This window comes from Aptenodytes forsteri, unplaced genomic scaffold (assembly GCF_000699145.1).
Source record: "Aptenodytes forsteri isolate BGI_AS27 unplaced genomic scaffold, ASM69914v1 Scaffold26, whole genome shotgun sequence".
NCBI classification, from domain to species: Eukaryota; Metazoa; Chordata; class Aves; order Sphenisciformes; family Spheniscidae; genus Aptenodytes; species Aptenodytes forsteri.
Window position 1 is genome coordinate 826,831 of NW_008794125.1, and position 17,366 is coordinate 844,196.

A 17,366-nucleotide genomic window follows, 5' to 3' on the forward strand; every position below is an offset into this window, starting at 1 on the left:
GTGTGGCATGGCAAGCGGAGGAGGAAATCGGGCTCTTTTCGTCACCGTGCGGGTGAGCCTGCCTGATGGTGTCCCGGGAGACAGGTCCCCTCTGTGGGGGGGTCCGTCTGCCTGGGATGCCTGGGGAAAAGGGGCTGGTGCTGTGAGCTCGCAGTGGCCTCCCCCAGCTGTGGGAGTCTGAAAGCAAGTCTGTTGCTGGAGAAGGAGCTGGAGTTGTGTTAAAAAGGAGCAAATACATTTTTACCACTTTTTTGGAAACGAAGTGCCTGCTCCCATTCTTTGAATTTAGCTTTGAGCTCTTTACCCTAAAAATAAGTGTGAGACGTGAGCACAGGGGTCCCTCTCTGGAGGCTCTCGGAGCAGCACCTCTGCTCCGTGTCTGGCCGCGGAGGCTGTGGCAGAGCCGGGCTGCTCCCCTGTCCCGGCTGGCCCTGCACGCAGAGGGGCCTCCCGAAACCAGCCCTCCTCTGGGCTCCTGCATGACAGACAGCCGTGCCAAGAGCTACAGAGAGCAGCCACGCTCCTGGCTGCTTGGCAGCTGGAGGCTTTCTATGCACAGCAGAAGAGAGTGAATAAGGCCGAAAGTCGCAAACGGGGGCACGTGGGAGCAAAGCCAAGCTTGCACCAAGCGCGCTGGAGCTGGGGGCCCAGGACCCTCCCGAGCGTGCCATGCCACATGCCACCCTCCCTCCCAGCAGCTCTGCCCCTGCTGGTTCTGCCCCCGTAATTAAATCATGCTCCGCAGCTGGGAGAAAGCCCCAGGAGCTGCTGCTTGCCACAGCGTGTGTGGCCCGGAGCCACCGTGCCTGGAATACCAGGATGCTGGGATACCGGGATACTGCGACTTGGTGTCCCGGTCCTGAAAAGTCAGGTTCAAATCCCCACGGAGTTCGGGATGTTCAGAGACACTTTCAGCCCCAGCTCTGACCAAGGCTTTACTTCCACCAGCAATTAGGAGGCAGGGCGGTGTTACGGAGGCCAGCCCAGCTCTGCAGTGGGTGATGAGTTTAGCAGGCATCGAGCCTGGGCTGTTCTTCGTAAACCTGATCGTTACTTCGGGGTGTTTGTGTATCTGAAGTTCGTGGTTTCAGCCTATCTCGGGGTGAGCAAACCAGTCGTTTCCAACCGTGGGGGCTCAGCGGTGTGTGTCATGGGGGATGCTCAGCAAAGCACCCGACTGTTGAGAGTTTGAGGGGCCGGCTCAGTTTTATTACTATTATCACGTCTTATTTTTTATTTCCTTCTTGCTATAAGTATTGCAGCAAACAGGTTTGCGGCTGCCTGCAAATTCCTCTGCTCTCACCTTGCTCATCACCACTGCTCGAAGCTGCCGGCTGGGCCATCAGCCCCGCTCCTAATTCTGCCCAAATTTAGCTCGCTTTTAAAGTGCTCAGCCCTTCTCCCCCAGCACTGCAAAGCAAGCCCCGTCTGAATAGGGTGCAGGGATGGGTTGTCCGGGTGCACCCAAGGAAAGCCTTGCTGGCCAGCCCGAAATCACTGGCACCGGGCCCTGTTACGTCGTACCATTTTTGATCTTGAAATCTGTTTCCCCAGTGCCGAATTGCCTCGCTCCTCCCGCTCCCAAAGAGCTTGCTCGGGGCAGCTCTCGGCAGGGCAGTGCTTACCCAGTGAGGTGAAGCCCATCCCAGAGAGAGCCTGGATAAGCCAGAGTGCCGACCCAGCCCAGTCCTGGGCTAAAAAGTCCTATGCAGGCTCATATTTTCTTTTATTTCTGTTAAAAGCTTTACCGGATTTGATTTCTGTAGTAAGATGCACACACACAAAATCCCTCCTGCTGTCTGCAAGGGTTTTATTTATGTGGACAGACTCCGTCGAGTTTCCCTGTGGGACTGTGGCCGCTGCACGTGTTAGCTGAAGGGCAAGTCCTAGAGAAATTCATCTCCTTGAAGAGCACAGAGTGATTTTTTTTGCCTGAGGAGTACATGACCAGGAAAGTTACACCCTGTTCAGCAAAGAAACCCGAAGGAAGAAGATAAAAGGACCCACACAGTCAGTCCTCACTCACAGAGCACCCGGATGTCTGAAATTTGCCACCCTGCTGGCACCACCCCATGTTGCTCTTTCTCGGGCAGCGTGCAGGATGGAGCCGATGGCTCTCTGTTTGCTGGCAGACAACGCCACCATCTCACCCTTGTCCTCAAGTCCCCACTGGTGGCATTGCAGATGCGTGGGACCTTCCTGGCCATAGCTGTTCCCTTCCCCGTGCAAGCTGGGGAGGCTCTGGAGGGCATCCCACCCAGGCATCCCACTCATACATCCCACCCATACATCCCACCCGGGCATCCCACTGCACATCACAAGGCGGTTTCGTGGGGTGCAGTGCCCAGCAGTCCCCCTCCGCTCCGGGTGCCTCAGCGCTGGGCGCTCGCAGCAGAGCGAAAGGCCGGGTCTCCCACCTGAGCGCCCTTGGCGGCGGAAGGTGGCTCACTCGGATGCCTTGTTGCCCAAACCCTGCGGGTGAGGTGTCGGCGCAGGAGCTTTCAGCGCGCAGCTGCAGCACGGCCAGCCAGATCCGTCTGTCCCTGGGAGAGGAGAAGGGCCCTGGGAAGGCAGCGCTGCAGCTGTCTTATCGCAATCTGGGGCTAAGAGATGCTCTTTACCTTTTCTAGGCGAACAGAACCAAAATTAATAAACCTGTAAAGCTCACCCGAACACCAGTCTTCGTCTGCTTTGCTTCCTACCCTTGCAGGCACCGTGCGTGCGGGGAGCCCCAGCCTGGCCTGGCCGTGCCGCCCCGACACAGCACTGCTTGCTGGAGACTTGCACCCTGACAGAGACCCCTGCTCCCCTGGCAGGCGTTATTCGGGGAGGAAAGATGGTTCAAAGGCTGTGCCAAGCCGCCTGCTTCCCAAAGTCACGCCTCCATATGACCTGCCCCTTGCATTGCACCAACACCCCCCGTCAGAGGCTGCTCTTCCAGCCTAATGGGAATATTCCCTTATTCTAAGGACTCTAAACTTGCCTCCAGTGACAGCCTCTCCAAGGCTTTCTCCATAACAACAATTCATCCCCATTAACATATTCAGCTTTTGTGACAGTGATGTGCACTGTTTCTGCCAGATCCACCCAAACCCACTTTCAACGCTAAACAGGCTGAAAAGGAAAAGCGCAGGTTTTGTTGCACCAAAGCAAAGGGTTAGAAGTCATTGCTACCAGATTGGGAACAGTTACAAAGGGGAAACTTAGAAATAAAAATATTCATCCCTAAAATAAATCTGACATTAGTTCCTTATCATCTTAGCTGGCATGTTGGTCCCCTCCTGCTGCCTGGGTTTAGCTGCACAAGCTGGAGATGGAGCTCCCCGTGCGAGACCAGGCTCCGAGCTCAAGTCTCCCCAGGGTACCCAGTCTCCAGTCCTCACTGGGACAGTGGGAACTCCTATTTCCCACTCCATTTTGCGGATACTTTAGACTCGAGCCCTTCAGAGGCACAGTGACAGAGGGACAGTTGGAGAGGGACCATTTTTCCCAGCTGCCACAGGACCCCAGCACATCTGATGGAGGAACGGAACCGTAACAACATCGCCTTGCCAGCAAGGTGGCTGGTGGCAGAGCTGAGTCTAACACGGAGGCCAGGTGCCTGCCGAGTTTCCCTGTGATGGAGGACATCCCCTGCCTTCACGCACCATTTGGATATCGGGGTGGGTGCAGAGACGAGGCCCATTCGCCTTTTCCGTGGGGCGTGGGACCTGCAGTTCTGCCCGCTCTGCTCTTCCCCCAGCATGGCCGGTGCAGCGGGGAAGGACCTGGCCAGCCAGCTCCCGGACAAGGGGACAAGATTTTGGGCTGGGGCGTGCACCAGAGGTCCACACACATGCCATCGGCTAGACAAGGGGACAAGATTTTGGGCTGGGGCATTCACCAGAGGTCCACACACATGCCATCGGCTGGGGATGTGCTGTGTCCCCCGCTCCCGGTGGTGCTGCCGGCTCTCCTGGTGAGCGCAGGTGCCGGGGACCAGCTGCGGCCAGAGGAAGAGGCGACCCTTGCCCGTGCATGACTGCGTGTCTCTGCTGCACCTGGGCACCCTAAAAAAAGACACGTTCCAGCTTCCTAAACAAGCCCATACAGATTTAAAAACACATTTATTTTTGCTGCTTCTCCAGGTGTCAGCTGGGCCTGGAAATTCCTGGGTAAGAGAAGCAAAGCTGCTCTCCCAGCCAGAAGCAGAGGTCCAGGTGAGCCGTTGTCCTGCACAGCTCACAGCCCAGCCTGACGCGCTAGCAAGGGTCTCGTTATCCCAGCAAGGAGCAGAGAAGCCTGCACAGCCTGAGACATTCATCCCTACCCAAAATCACTGCAGCGAAACAGCGCTCGGCACCGTTCCCTGCACTTTAAAAACAAGCCCACGTGCGCAGGGAGGTGCGGGAATGGCCAGGCATGGCTACTTGGCTCCAGTCCAAAGCTGCCAGCAAAATAATGAGTAACTCCTGGGCAGCTGGGCTGAATTCACTGCTAATAAACTGATTTATTTACTCCCCTTACAGTTATTTTTTTTGCAGGGACGCAAATGGAAATTTTAACAGCTTTTTTCCCTAGCTGTGCGTGGAAAGCTCTGTCTTCCGAGGGCAAGGACAAGGGGCTGAATGCCAGGCACCGAGTCAACATTGGGAGCAGACTTTTGGAAACATGAAAATCACCAATAGACCATCTAACCCAGCATCCCCCTCCCCGGGGGGGTTGCTCTAACATTGGTTTAGGAAGCCCCAAATGGACAATTACAGAATATTTTGCTCTTACAGGAAGGTTTTTACCAAATAAATGCAGTTGCTGCTGAAGTCTGTGTGCTTGGAGGACTTACTGTCACAGAAATATCGTTGCACACCAGCCCTGTTTCCATGCCGCAGGGATGTCCCAGCCAGTTACAGCTTCTCCTGGAAACCCTGAGCAAGTCTCGGTGCCGTGACTCAAATACGGCCATATCTTAAATTTGGGGTCCCCCTCCCCAAAAATGAAGCTGCAGCACTCAGCAGTGCTCCAGCAGCCCCGAGGAAGGTCCTCGTGGCCCTGGCAAGGTCCCCGTCACCACTGCAGGAGGGGAGGGGGAGGTCTGGGGGGTGCGAGTGGGGACTGCCGGGTGGAGCGAGGGGTGAGGCCACCGCTCACCTTCAAGGGCTGGTTCAGGTCCTCTCGCGGCTGCTTGCTTGAGCCCTGATTTGGGTTTATACCGTCTTCCCCCGGGGTTTTTACACACATTGAGGACAATAAGGTTCAGAAGGATGTCGGAGATCTTGCAGCATAAAATGCATTGCAGAGAAATGGGGGGCTCGTTTGCAACAAAGATGCTGGTGATGTTCAAAGGCCAAAGCTGCTGCAAGGTTTGCTTGGACACATGAGCCCCTCCTGTCCTTTTGCTATCCAGAGATTGTCAAAAACAAACGTCTCAGCCCGTGTCCTCCTCCAACGAGGCCCAGCCAGGCGCTCCTGGCTGGAGGTGGGTAGGGAGGTAGGACTCCCACCAAATGCAAAGACTAACCTGAGGGAACATTACCTTCAGATTAAGCCAGTTCCTTAGTGCCACGTGCAGTGTCTGCTCCTGCGTGCCACCTTCTGCTCATCACAACCTGCTTTCAGGCCAAGGCCTGGGGGAGAGGCCGCTGTTTGCTCCGGCGTACCCTGGCTGGGGAAGGACACCTGAGAAAGCACACGGGGTCTGGTCACACCGGCATCCTTCATCTGTCTGCTTCGGTGTCCTTTTGCTGGTAGATGCCATCTTCAGGGCACCAGGCAGTGGACTTGCACACCATGCCCACGGCTGCCCGGAGCGGGTGCTGTGTGAGTGCCGGCAGGGAAGGGGTTGCTGGCAGTCCTCTTGGTCCCAGCCCAGCTGTCAGGGGACAGCTGGCCTCTGCCCCTCCTGTTTACCCACCTAAGAGCTAACACATTTAGCAGCATTTCCAGACCTGCTGCTGAGCACGCTTCACGCCTGGTTTTGCTGTTTATTCTCCTGGTTTTTGGTGAACCATGTGCATCTCGGATCCTGTTTCTCCCCAACGTCTCCTGCTGTCCCCAGGGCAGCCCCTACCAAGGGCGTGAGACACCCAGGTGGGACCCCAGGGGAGGCGATGGGGCTTGGAGCATTGGAGATCTTGCAGGGCTAGATGATCTCCTGAGATCCCACCCAGATCTCATCTTCATCGCAGGCTGCTTTTCTGTGCATTAGGTCGGACCTGGAGTGGTGGCAGCCCCGCAATCATTCAGCGAGCTGTGGTCTCCGGCACAATGCTGGGATTCGCTGTGCCTCTGCCTTGTAGCAGTGTAACCACCACGCTTTGATGGGAAAAACCTTTTCCAGCTCTTTGCCCCCCTTTGGATCATTTGATGGGACTCTGAGCACTTGCCCTTTCCCCTTTCCATCCATCGGGTGAAGCTGCTGCTATGGGAAGGCTGGAGCCAGTTGTGGGTCCCCAGCAAGAGCCACCACTGCACGATTTCCTACACACTTTGGGTATTGCCCTGCCCCAGCAGATGTGCCGGCATCGCCCCACTCCCCTGGTTCAGGTTTGAAATACCATGAGTCAAAACTATCCCTGGGCTCCCATATGTTACCACCGAAGTTTCTCAACCAGTGCTAATCCCTCCCTGGAGCAATGCTGGGGGAAGGCAGCTTTCTCCCTGCGTCACCATATGCAAACTGAGTTCAGAAACCACTTCGGAGACCTGGAAAAGGCCAGCTGTGCAGCCAGCTCGAAGGTATCTATCTCCTGTATCAGCCCGGAGTTTATTAACCTGGTTTGTCACCATGGCATCAGAGCATGTCTTAAATGAACAGCTCAGCCTCCTTGCAAAAACAGCATCTTTACAACGTGTGGCATGTTCCGTCAGCTCCCAGGAGCAAAACTCCGGTGACACTGGATGGCAAGTGCCACAACCCGGGGTTAAAAACAATGCAGGTTTTACCACAAGACTGAACAAAAAAAATCCATTATAAATGTCTTTGCTGCCAGTAAGGTTATTGGAGTGGTGCCCAGAGACTCACCCATGGTCAGGCACCCTGCCTGCAGATGCTCATGCTGCGGAGGAAACAGGGGAGTATTTTCTTCCCCTGGCAGAAGGGAACTGAGGGACAGAAACCCCGTGATTTGATCCCATTTTCCACACGGTATTTGCAGAGCTGAGGCTTGAGCTCAGCCCTTCTGTGCGTTGAGCAGCTGGTGCCTGTACAGGATCAGAGAGGCCAAGTTCAGCCCAGACACAAGGTGCCTGTCCATGCAGGTGGTGGATGTGAATGTACTTGGACCTGTGCTGAAGCGCCTGGGGTGTACTGGAAGCCGGCCCGCGCCTGAGCCGGGATGGCATCAGACAGCGAGGATGGACTTTGCCGTGCTCAGCAGCTGCCTGGGACACACCTGGCAGCATCCCACAGCGTTGCCCAGCCGGCAGCCAGAGCCTGCCGGGTCGTAAGTGGCAGGGGCAAACCTCTCCTTCCTTCAGTGCAGATGGAGGAGACGCCAGCCCCCACCATCCCACCCCACCCTCTGTCCCACCGGCGGTGAGGCGCCGGCGCGGCAGGAGCAGATGGGCAGGAGCGGTTGGCGTCACGCGCCGCCGCGGGGCCTCGCCGGGGACAGGTGGCTCCTTCCGCTGGGCTGGGATCCTGCTGCCGGAGGAGGATGGGGGGGGATCGCTGCGAAGCCCTCGCCGCTGAGCGCAGGCAGACTCGCGGCTGTGAAGGGAGCTGGTGGGATGCACGGCCCGCAGGTGAGACACGGGCTCCCCCCCAGAGCACTCGACTCATTATAAAACCCCCTCTTTTCATTCCAAGAATGAGACCCACGGGCTCCATTACCTTTTATAAACTCCCCCATGACCTTCCTGCCCACGTTTCCTTTTTTTTCCATTTTGCTGGCTGTGCATCAGTCACCCGCCTTGCCCTGACAGCCCTTTGAGACCAGGGAGAAGCTACGCACGGCTGCTAATCCCGACAGTTAGCAATTACATTAAAGCCCATCTAACAAATACATACAGACTGTGCTATGCACAGATCGAGCCACCGAGGCGGACTGAAAGGCACGGCGCTTTGGACATCCAGGATGCAGCTAAACCATCCATGGGATGCTGACTTCTAATTTTAAGATGGAATTCTGCTGTCTTTTTACTGAAAATGAAAAGACGCTGGTGCCCAGCGAGCAGTGCTGAGGACGAAGCCTCCGCAAGCGCGCTCAGACGCGGTGGGAGGAAGGAAGATGCTCCAATACGGGATGGCTGAGATGCAGCAGGATAAGACACCCGCGTGCTCCCCACCGCCCTCTCCTCCTTGCGATCACGACGACTGCCCTGCACTGCGCTGGGGCTGGGCTTCCCACCCGGCAAGATGCAAAACGCATTTTTCCTGAATCCGTGCATATGCAGCTTGTGGAGGTGGAAGAAAGTTACAAAAGGTTATCGTTCTCTCTCATTGATCTTGTGAAAAACAGGTACGAAACAGCATTATGCCATGAAATGTATTAAAAAGGCTATAAATACTGTGACATTATCAAGGTAAAATGCCAGAGACTATTACACCATTATGGCTTTCTGCTGGACTAAAATCAGTTTCCATTAGAGGTGCGGGCGGCTGCGGCGCCTCTCCGTCCTGTCGCGCTGACAGAGAGCTCCTCCTGCACTCCAAGCTACAAGTACGGAGTAAAATCTCACTTTCATATTTAAAAGAACTAGTACATTAGGTCAAAAATTTGACCTACCTCCACTAAGTCATAGCACAGTATCAAGCACACTCTGAAGTATGTTAAAAATCCAAGCAAACCCACAGCTATTTAATGGTAGCCAACTTGGAGACAGTTAAAATGGTGGGATTTGCAGGCAGTGAGGGTGTTTCGGGAAACTTTGTAGCACCTGTCAGCAAGTAATAGGTTTTTCTGGGGCTTGCTGCTGCGGGCATCCCTCTGGAAAAGATGCCACTCGGTAGGACTGTAAAGGAACAAGTGTGGTCCTCCAGGAGAGCGGCAGGAGAAAGGACGGCAAAAGCTGGTCTAGCAGGAGACAGCACAGCGGCTGGTGGAAAACACAGGTTGTTTTCAGCCTTCTGAGAGGAGATAATAACCGGGGAGTCAGGGAAAATCACGATGGCTGAAAAAAAGAGAGACGAGCAGTGAGGTTTTGTTCAAACTGAAGTGGCATTTGCTAACGCTGCCAGGGCTGTAGAGCTCTCACCCGCATTTCTCACTGGGCGAATTTCCTCGAACTCAATAAGATCAAGGCAGCGACACTTCTTTAAAAATAATTCTTTATAAGTACTTCTTTAAAAGTACTTCTTACATTATATTTAATTTTTTTAAACTCTCCGTTTTGCAGCATTCCACTTAGAAAGTCAAAAATGAAACTACACCTGTGAGTTTGTTCTTTCCTGTTGAGATGTCACGGAGGCTTTTAAAGGCACCTCTTGGTGGATGCTGTCCCCGCCGCGCACTAGCGATGCTCTGTGGTCCCTCCTCCAGCCCTGCAGAGCCACGCCATCCTCACCGCTTCTTGCACCCAGCACCCTGCGAAGCAAAACCGCGGCAGCTCTTTGCACTGGGTCTCTCTGCGACGACATTCTCGGGACTTTGTAATTTCCTTGTTCTGTTCACAGCAAAATCACTGTTCTACTCAGAGCCCTCTGTCCTGAGGACGTTTTCTTGAAGAGCTGCCTAGCAGAAAACCTGCGGAGCCGGCTCAGCGATTAGGTTTCGCACAGGGCACTCACTGATGGAAAAGTTTGCTCTGGTTGTTCATTATGCAGAGCTGTTATGATTATTCTTCACAGGGCACCCGGCAGGCACTTTTGAGAAAGAAAAGCATAAGCCACGCCATAACCCAGCAAAACTCATCTCGGTTAACAGTACCGTGGCTCCAGCTCGTGCCACGTGGGTCATTTTTTGCTGCCTGGTTTTACTCTTGATTAGCTTTTGTTTGCAATCTCTGCTTCTGCTGGACTTTAAAAAGTGCCCCATAAAGGCTGAACTTGCGTATCTTGCAGGTTGTAGACAGTGGCTCATGGTAGTGCCCCAGCTTGGTAAAGCACTTCCGTGGGATTTATTTTAAGCATGTGTTCAAGACCATATGCTGAAATGTTTTGCCAGAGCTAAGAATGGATCTGAAGTTGTTGAGAGTTTTACATGTTCTTAAGCTGTTCCCTGAATCAAGCCCGAACTGGGTTAGTTCACAGCCTACCCCACCGAGGAGCAGGGATCCTGCTAGGATAAAGCGGACAAGAAATCTTGCAAAGTCTGTTCTTCACTCAAAGTGTTGACTTTTCAGCATCAAAAAAATACTCCCGCTTACCAAATCTTTACATTGAGATTTTCAGTTTGACCAAAAATTTTGGGGGCATAGTAGGTGAACAAACACAGATAACTGGAAATTCCACAGCAGTACCGCATCACATCCCTGCCGTCCATGTGTCTGTCCTCTCCCAGAGAGCTGGGCTGGCTGGTGGGACTGCATCTGCCCTGATGCTTCGCACAAGCCTCAGTGCATCATGGCACGTGGGGTCCCACGGGGATGTAGCGACCGTAGAGGAGACTGGAGGAATGAAGCACCCATGGCATAAACCTAAGAGGACCCAGCTGGCATTTCTAAAACATCATCACTGCATTTTTATGTCATTTGGGTTTTGATAGTTGGATATTTACGTCATGGGGAGGCCACGGTGGGAGCAGAGACCAGGGGAAAGCCAACCCACAGAGCCACCCTGGCGAGCGGCTTCTCCTTCTCCCGCAGGTGGGATGCACAAAACCAGGTCTGCCATGTGCGTGTCGCCAAACCCAAGGGGACCTGCAGGGAAAACATTGTCAGGCTGGTCACTGCTCGTGTGGGTGGGTTTTCAAGGCACTTGACCAATCTGTAATAAAAATAACCAAATGCTACGAAGCAGCATGACCCCTTACTACATTGCCTTCACTTAACTTGCTCTGGCTTTTCTGAACATAGGCACTTCTGGAGTTAGAAATTAAGGACGAAAACTGGTTTCTTTGGTTTGGTATTCCAAGTTTTCTGAGCTGTGGGAGTCCTTAATGCAGGAGCTAAGAGCAATGTCACACTACCACTTCTTAAAATGGATGGCCAGCCTTGTACAATATGAAGACAATTCCAGGACAGGCCAGGAGACCTGGTGATGGATGGCATTTTTTAGGAAGGATCTGTTTGAATCCACTCATGGCTGCCTTTCTTGTGGGCTAAAATTTATTAAAGCCATTAAAAATAAGCATGTCATTTTTGGACCAGACCTTATCGGCATGGAACAGGATCATGAGGAGGAGTCATGAGCCTCACCGTCGTGATCAAATCCCACTGTGCTTGCAGTACAGTCAGCGCAGAGCAGCTGCAGGGCTGCCCTGAACTGGGGTGGCTTATGCTGTTCCCCTGACGTCTCCTGGGGTGACGGGAAACCTGGAGGGGGTGAGCAGGAGTGGGAGGGATATTGCTTGGCTGGATGGCGCTGAGCCAGTCAGGACGGTCTCGTGGGGCTCCTCTCCCCAGGAGATGTGTAACACTTGTGGCAATATCGGGGGATGTGACCCGAGAGTCACAAAAGCAGTGGCAGGTCCCACTTAGGCAGCTCCCCAAGGCACGATGTGCACCCCTGCTTTCTGCCTTGGGCTCCGCGCAGCAGCGCGCCCGCGGGTGCCAGCTTCGCTCCACATCAGTGCGCAGAGCCTGCCCGAGCTCCTTACGTGAGGTGTGTAGGCAGTGCCACGGCTGCCCAGACCGGCCAGCTCGGTCTGTGTTTGGACGCTCATGTTCAGCCGCGGAGCGTGCGCATGCTTCTCCCAGCAAGCGCTTCCTGAGCCAGCAGAGAAGTTCTCAAATTAAACCAGCCATGAGATGCCGGCACCAAGCACGGGAGCTAAAATACAGCCTCTGAGGATGTCTGCCAGAGATTTCTGATACTTTGAGACACATTTAAAAGTTTCAGCCACTGAGTAAAGCTGAGATCTGGAGGCACGCTCGAGCGGTTTACCCCCGTGCCACTCGCTCTCCTGTGTCTCCCCAGCCTACAACCTCCCCCTCTTCCTGGGATAACCCCAGAGCCTCTGAGGCGTTTTGCGCCCAGGAAGAAATGAAAAGTTTTAAAACTTGCTGTTGGCTGGGGGAGGGCCGCAGCGCCCCCGCGCTGTGGAAGTCCTGCAGCGCCACTGCATCTCTTCCATGTAAAGGTCAGCCCTATTTTTGGGGGGGCTTCTGCTGAATATTACCTCCTGCGGTAACACACGGCAGAGAATGGAGTGAGCGTAGCTGGATGTCGTGAGACTGTTTTAATCAGTTTTACATTTCATGCCTTCCAGCTTCACTGATCTCCCTTCCGCTCATTCATTAGGAGACAACAGAGTACAGCGATCTTCTTCGCAACACTTCTGTTGTCTATAGCTTTTTTCTGTCTCCCTTTTTTGAAGACCTTTACGGAAGCAGGAACGTGCCTTCAGTGGCAGAACATATAGAAGCTGAATGTCTTTTGCTAAAGGCTTTTTAGAACTGACCAGTGAAAACCTCTTAGTGCTGGGTCATCGCACAGTCTTAAATCCAATCGGTTTAGTCCAAACATCATAGTGCCACTACAAAGAAAGAGGATTTTCATATTTACTGCAAGAAGAATAGGAAAAAGCTAGTAATCTCATGCACAGAAAGGATTTAAAGGCGTCCCTAAACTGAAGTCTGAACCCACATCCAGGCAGCAACTTACATTTGCCATCTGAAGTGTCTGGCATCCACGGCAGGAGACACCAGCAACAAATCCGGAAAGAGTGACTCACTAGGGAAGGATGAGAAAAGAATACACACAAACATGAAGTCAGTATGTTTTGTCCAGAGGAGAACCTCCTACTTGAAGGCCAGCCTGGAATGATTGCTTTTCTTCCAGATTTGATCTAGAATAACAACAGATCCATTTTGCTGTGAGACGTAGCCTACTACCACTGAAAAGCGTACCTGCATGCCAAATTCATCCCTGTACACAGGGCTGCTTGCAGCCAGAGTTGCGCAAGCACCTGCTCTTTTTCCAGTTAGGAATTTGTTGGAATCAGGTACGTTGGGGCACTTAGAATCATAGAATCATTGAGGTTGGAAAAGACCTCTAAGATCATCGAGTCCAACCGTCAACCCAACACCACCATGCCCACTAAACCATGTCCCTAAGCGCCTCATCTACACGTCTTTTAAATACCTCCAGGGATGGGGACTCCACCACTTCCCTGGGCAGCCTGGTCCAATGTTTAACCGCTCTTTCAGTAAAGACATTTTTCCTCACGTCCAATCTAAACCTCCCCTGGCGCAACTTGAGGCCATTTCCTCTCGTCCTATCGCTTGTTACTTCAGAGAAAAGACCAACACCCACCGCGCTACAACCTCCTCTCAGGGAGTTGTAGAGAGCGATGAGGTCTCCCCTCAGCCTCCTTTTCTCCAGGCTGAACAACCCCAGTTCCCTCAGCCGCTCCTCATCAGACTTGTTCTCCAGACCCCTCACCAGCCTCGTTGCCCTTCTCTGGACACGCTCCAGCACCTCAACGTCCTTCTTGTAGTGAGGGGCCCAAAACTGAACACAGTATTCGAGGTGCGGCCTCACCAGGGCCGAGTACAGGGGCACAATCACTTCCCTACTCCTGCTGGCCACACTATTTCTGATACAGGCCAGGATGCCATTGGCCTTCTTGGCCGCCTGGGCACACTGCCGGCTCATGTTCAGCCGGCTGTCGACCAACACCCCCAGGTCCTTTTCCGACAGGCAGCTTTCCAGCCACTCTTCCCCAAGCCTGTAGCGCTGCATGGGGTTGTTGTGGCCGAAGTGCAGGACCCGGCACTTGTCCTTGTTGAACCTCATACAGTTGGCCTGGGCCCATCGATCCAGCCTGTCCAGGTCCCTCTGCAAACTTGTCTGGGTTTTCTGGACATCTGGAGTATGTTGGAAGAGTAGCTCCATCGGGGCCGGTAGATATCTGGAAAACACGTCCACTGTGCATGCGTAGAGCAACTCCACAGCAGGACCAAAGGAAATTTTGCAATCTGAACTAAAGAGGAACCTTGTGAAGAGTCTGCGACTGCAAGCTGATGAGGAGAGGCGCTTCACCAAACTCAGCTCACCAAAGCTACAGAAAGGTGATTGCAAGCAATCAAGTTAACCTGCATTAAGAAGCTGGTACATCTCAAGGAAGGTCCAGTCGCTGATTGTACACACACTGCCCTCCGCCCCGGGAGCCAGCCGAGAGAGTTTAATGTCAGGCAGCTTGGCAGGGAACAGAACAGCACCAGGGTTAAAGCTAACCTATTGCTCTTTGCATTTCCAGCACCTTGCTTGGCTGAGGGATAGGACCTTAAGATGTGCTAACGTGGCTACACGCGGCTGTCTGCTCACCCTCTAAGGATGCATTAACCCTAATATTAAGGGACAGGGTCCTAACTACAAAGGAAGCAGCACTGAAAAGGTTAAGAAGGGACTGGACTCTCTGACCACCTTTTGAGCAAAAAATATAGGCTAAATTATTTATAAATGGGGTAATAAAACATCAAAAGTGGACGTATGTAGAAGAGGGACAGAGGAGGATGAAGCAATGAACAGCCTTGGCCCTATAAACAGGAGATAAAAATAGGGCAAAGAGATGTCATCAATCTGAGGGCTATTTTCAAAACATCACGTCCAAAAAAGCCTTGGACTGACCTTCAGGGGGAGAGATGGCAAGTGTTAAACAGAGGGCCTCACCGAGAGGCACTCCCGAGTGCTGCCCGTGTGGGCAGCAGGCAGAAGAGCTGGGTCGGGTGGAGGAGCTGGGGCTGCTGCACGGGAGCAGCAGAGCTTTTGTCACTGCACACGGTCACGGGAACTCTTATTTCTGTATCCAGACTGCTTCTGGATACAGAGACACATTCAGGGCTTTCTAGTAAGGGACACGTGCTTTAGTGGAAACAATTATAGGACTTTTTATTCCCCTTGCTCTGGAGAAGGTCCCTGTATAAACCCGTCCCGTCATTCTTCAGATCTTTTCTCAATGCTTGCCTTTCTTGCATCGCCTACAAGACACACAGATGGACACAGCTGCTGAAAAGCTGCACGTGCTGATCCGGACCGTCTCCTTGCTGTTTCTTACTCCCTCTCTCCATAGGCTGCACCTGGTGGTCGATTTTGATGGGAAGCCCTTGGGATGGGACCATCATCCTGTTCCGTGGCTATATCGTGTGCTGTGCAGCATGCTTCAGGCCCGCTCCTACAGCTCCTAGGAGATACATCAGTAGCATTTATTTTTTAAGTACAATGATCTACACCATCTCCTGTGGGACTATCTGCAGGAAGAGGCTGTGCAGTGGGATTTTCTCAGAGTTGCTCTGTTGGAGTAGAAACTCCCTGGAGGAGTTTCTCTGGGACATTAACATTTTGCATCCTCCAAGTAGGACCCGCTTTCAGCCACAGGCACTGTGGAAGAGGAGCACAGCAGCATTTTGTGGGCACACAGTAAAAATCACTAGTTTGTTTTGCATCCAAAGTGGGTATCTCCAAGACCACATCTTCTGCTCCAGGGTGGACCTTACGTCTGGCTGAGATGCTGGTGAGCATCCCATCCGGAGAACGCAGCATCCATGGTCAGAGAAACTGAGGCTTGTGCAGGAAAGGTGGAAATTTATTGTGATGTGAGGAAGAGGAGAGCTGTGAAGGAGAAAGTGGTGGGAGAAAAGGGATTTCCTCCCCGAAGAGGTCAGAACGCTGTCTGGGAGTGAGAGCAGGAAAGCCCAGCACGCCCATCAGCCCAGAGGAGCGGGTCCTTGAAAGGCTGAAGAGTGGCTCAGGAGGTGACAGAGAGCTCTGGGGAGAGGGACGGAGCAAGCCAAAGCCCGCGGCAGAAATGTCAACCTTTAGAGTCAGGAGCTCCCGGAAAACAGCTGGAAGAGACCACATGAGCCCTTCTGGGAGGCTGGCAGTGCTCAGCGAAGGCGGCAGCATGCTCTCCACTGCAAAACCTCAGGGATAATCCAGCAGTTTGTCTCCGGCCAGGGGTGCGTTGCTTATTCTTCAGCCAGACCTGGCTGCAGATTTGAGCTGCGAAGGGAGGAATGGGGCTTTCCCTCCCTGCCGCGCACACAGAGGCATGATCCCAGACTCAGCAGGGTCTGGACCAGTTCTCATTTAATGGCATTTTAACCATGCCTCACTCTAACCTTTGGCCTTGTAGCCTCCAGATCCTTGGCCAGCAGACAGGAAGCTCCCAATAGGCTTTTAATTCTGTATGTAGCCTTGTTGTTGTGACGGCTGCTGCCGTACTGGTAAACGATGTCCTTAACCCTGCAGTGGGGGTGGGAAGCAGGGTAAAAAAAGCCTCTCGACAAACAAGCCGGGATTTTATTACAGCTTGTGTCACATCAGAGAAGCGAGAGCTGAGTCACTGCCAGGTACAGACAGTGACTGTGAGTCACCAGCATAACCCAGCTCATCAATGTATCCGGTGCTCCGCTGCCCAGTGCCCAGGCCAGCGCTCCCCTGCAGCGTCGATGCTCTGTTGCCGACTTTTGCAGATGCCCTTGCAGCTCCAGCCGCCCGGCTGCCAGGCTTCGGCGCCCCTCGCTTCAGCTCACAGCCTCTCTCCCCTCGCCGAGGAGACGCTGGGCAGATCTTCGCTCTGGCAGAGGTGGCTGCCCACACCACCCACATGCATCAGACGGGCAGGACCACAACCTTGCTCCAAGGGTGCCGGGCGATGCTGGTTCCTCTGGATCCAGCTGTCTCTTGCAGAAGCTGCGGAGGCTTCACCGTGCCTGCAGCTGGGGTGCAGAGGGCACGTAGCACTCAGCTGCCAGAGGAGAGTGCTGGAGACTTCCCCGCTTCACGCTGGGGCACCCAGGCATGGTGTTGGCAAGGGCAGCACAGGCAGAGGCGGATCCTGTGCGGGTATGAAGGGGGGACTGTGGAGCCAGATGCCTTCAAGGCTTTTGGCACGCAGAAAACCAGCACGTGGCCGTATATCCGTGGTGTGACAAGGAGAGGAATTAGGAATCTGCAAAAGTGTCAGAGACTCAAGGCTGAACTAAATGTGGCCAGCAGGTCGAGGGAGGTGATTCTGCCCCTCTACCCTGCTCTGGTGAGACCCCCCTGCAGCACTGCGTCCAGCTCTGGAGCCCTCAGCACAGGAAAGACACGGACCTGTTGGAGCAGGTCCAGAGGAGGGTCACAAAAATGATCAGGGGGATGGAACACCTCTCCTATGAGGAAAGGCTGAGAGAGTTGGGGTTGTTCAGCCTGGAGAAGAGAAGGCTCCGGGGGGACCTTACTGCAGCCTTTCAATACTTAAAGGGGCTTATAAGAAAGATGGGGAGGGACTTTTTAGTCCTGTAGGGGACTGTAGCAATAGCACAAGGGGTAATGGTTTTAAACTAAAAGAGGGTAGATT

The 17,366-nt window shown here is 53.6% G+C and overlaps 1 protein-coding gene across 1 annotated transcript in view; it reads left to right on the forward strand.

Moving 5' to 3' along the window:
• CCNF (cyclin F) overlaps positions 1–17,366 on the forward strand; it is a 60,748-nt gene that overhangs the window by 550 nt on the left and 42,832 nt on the right. The window lies entirely within an intron of this gene.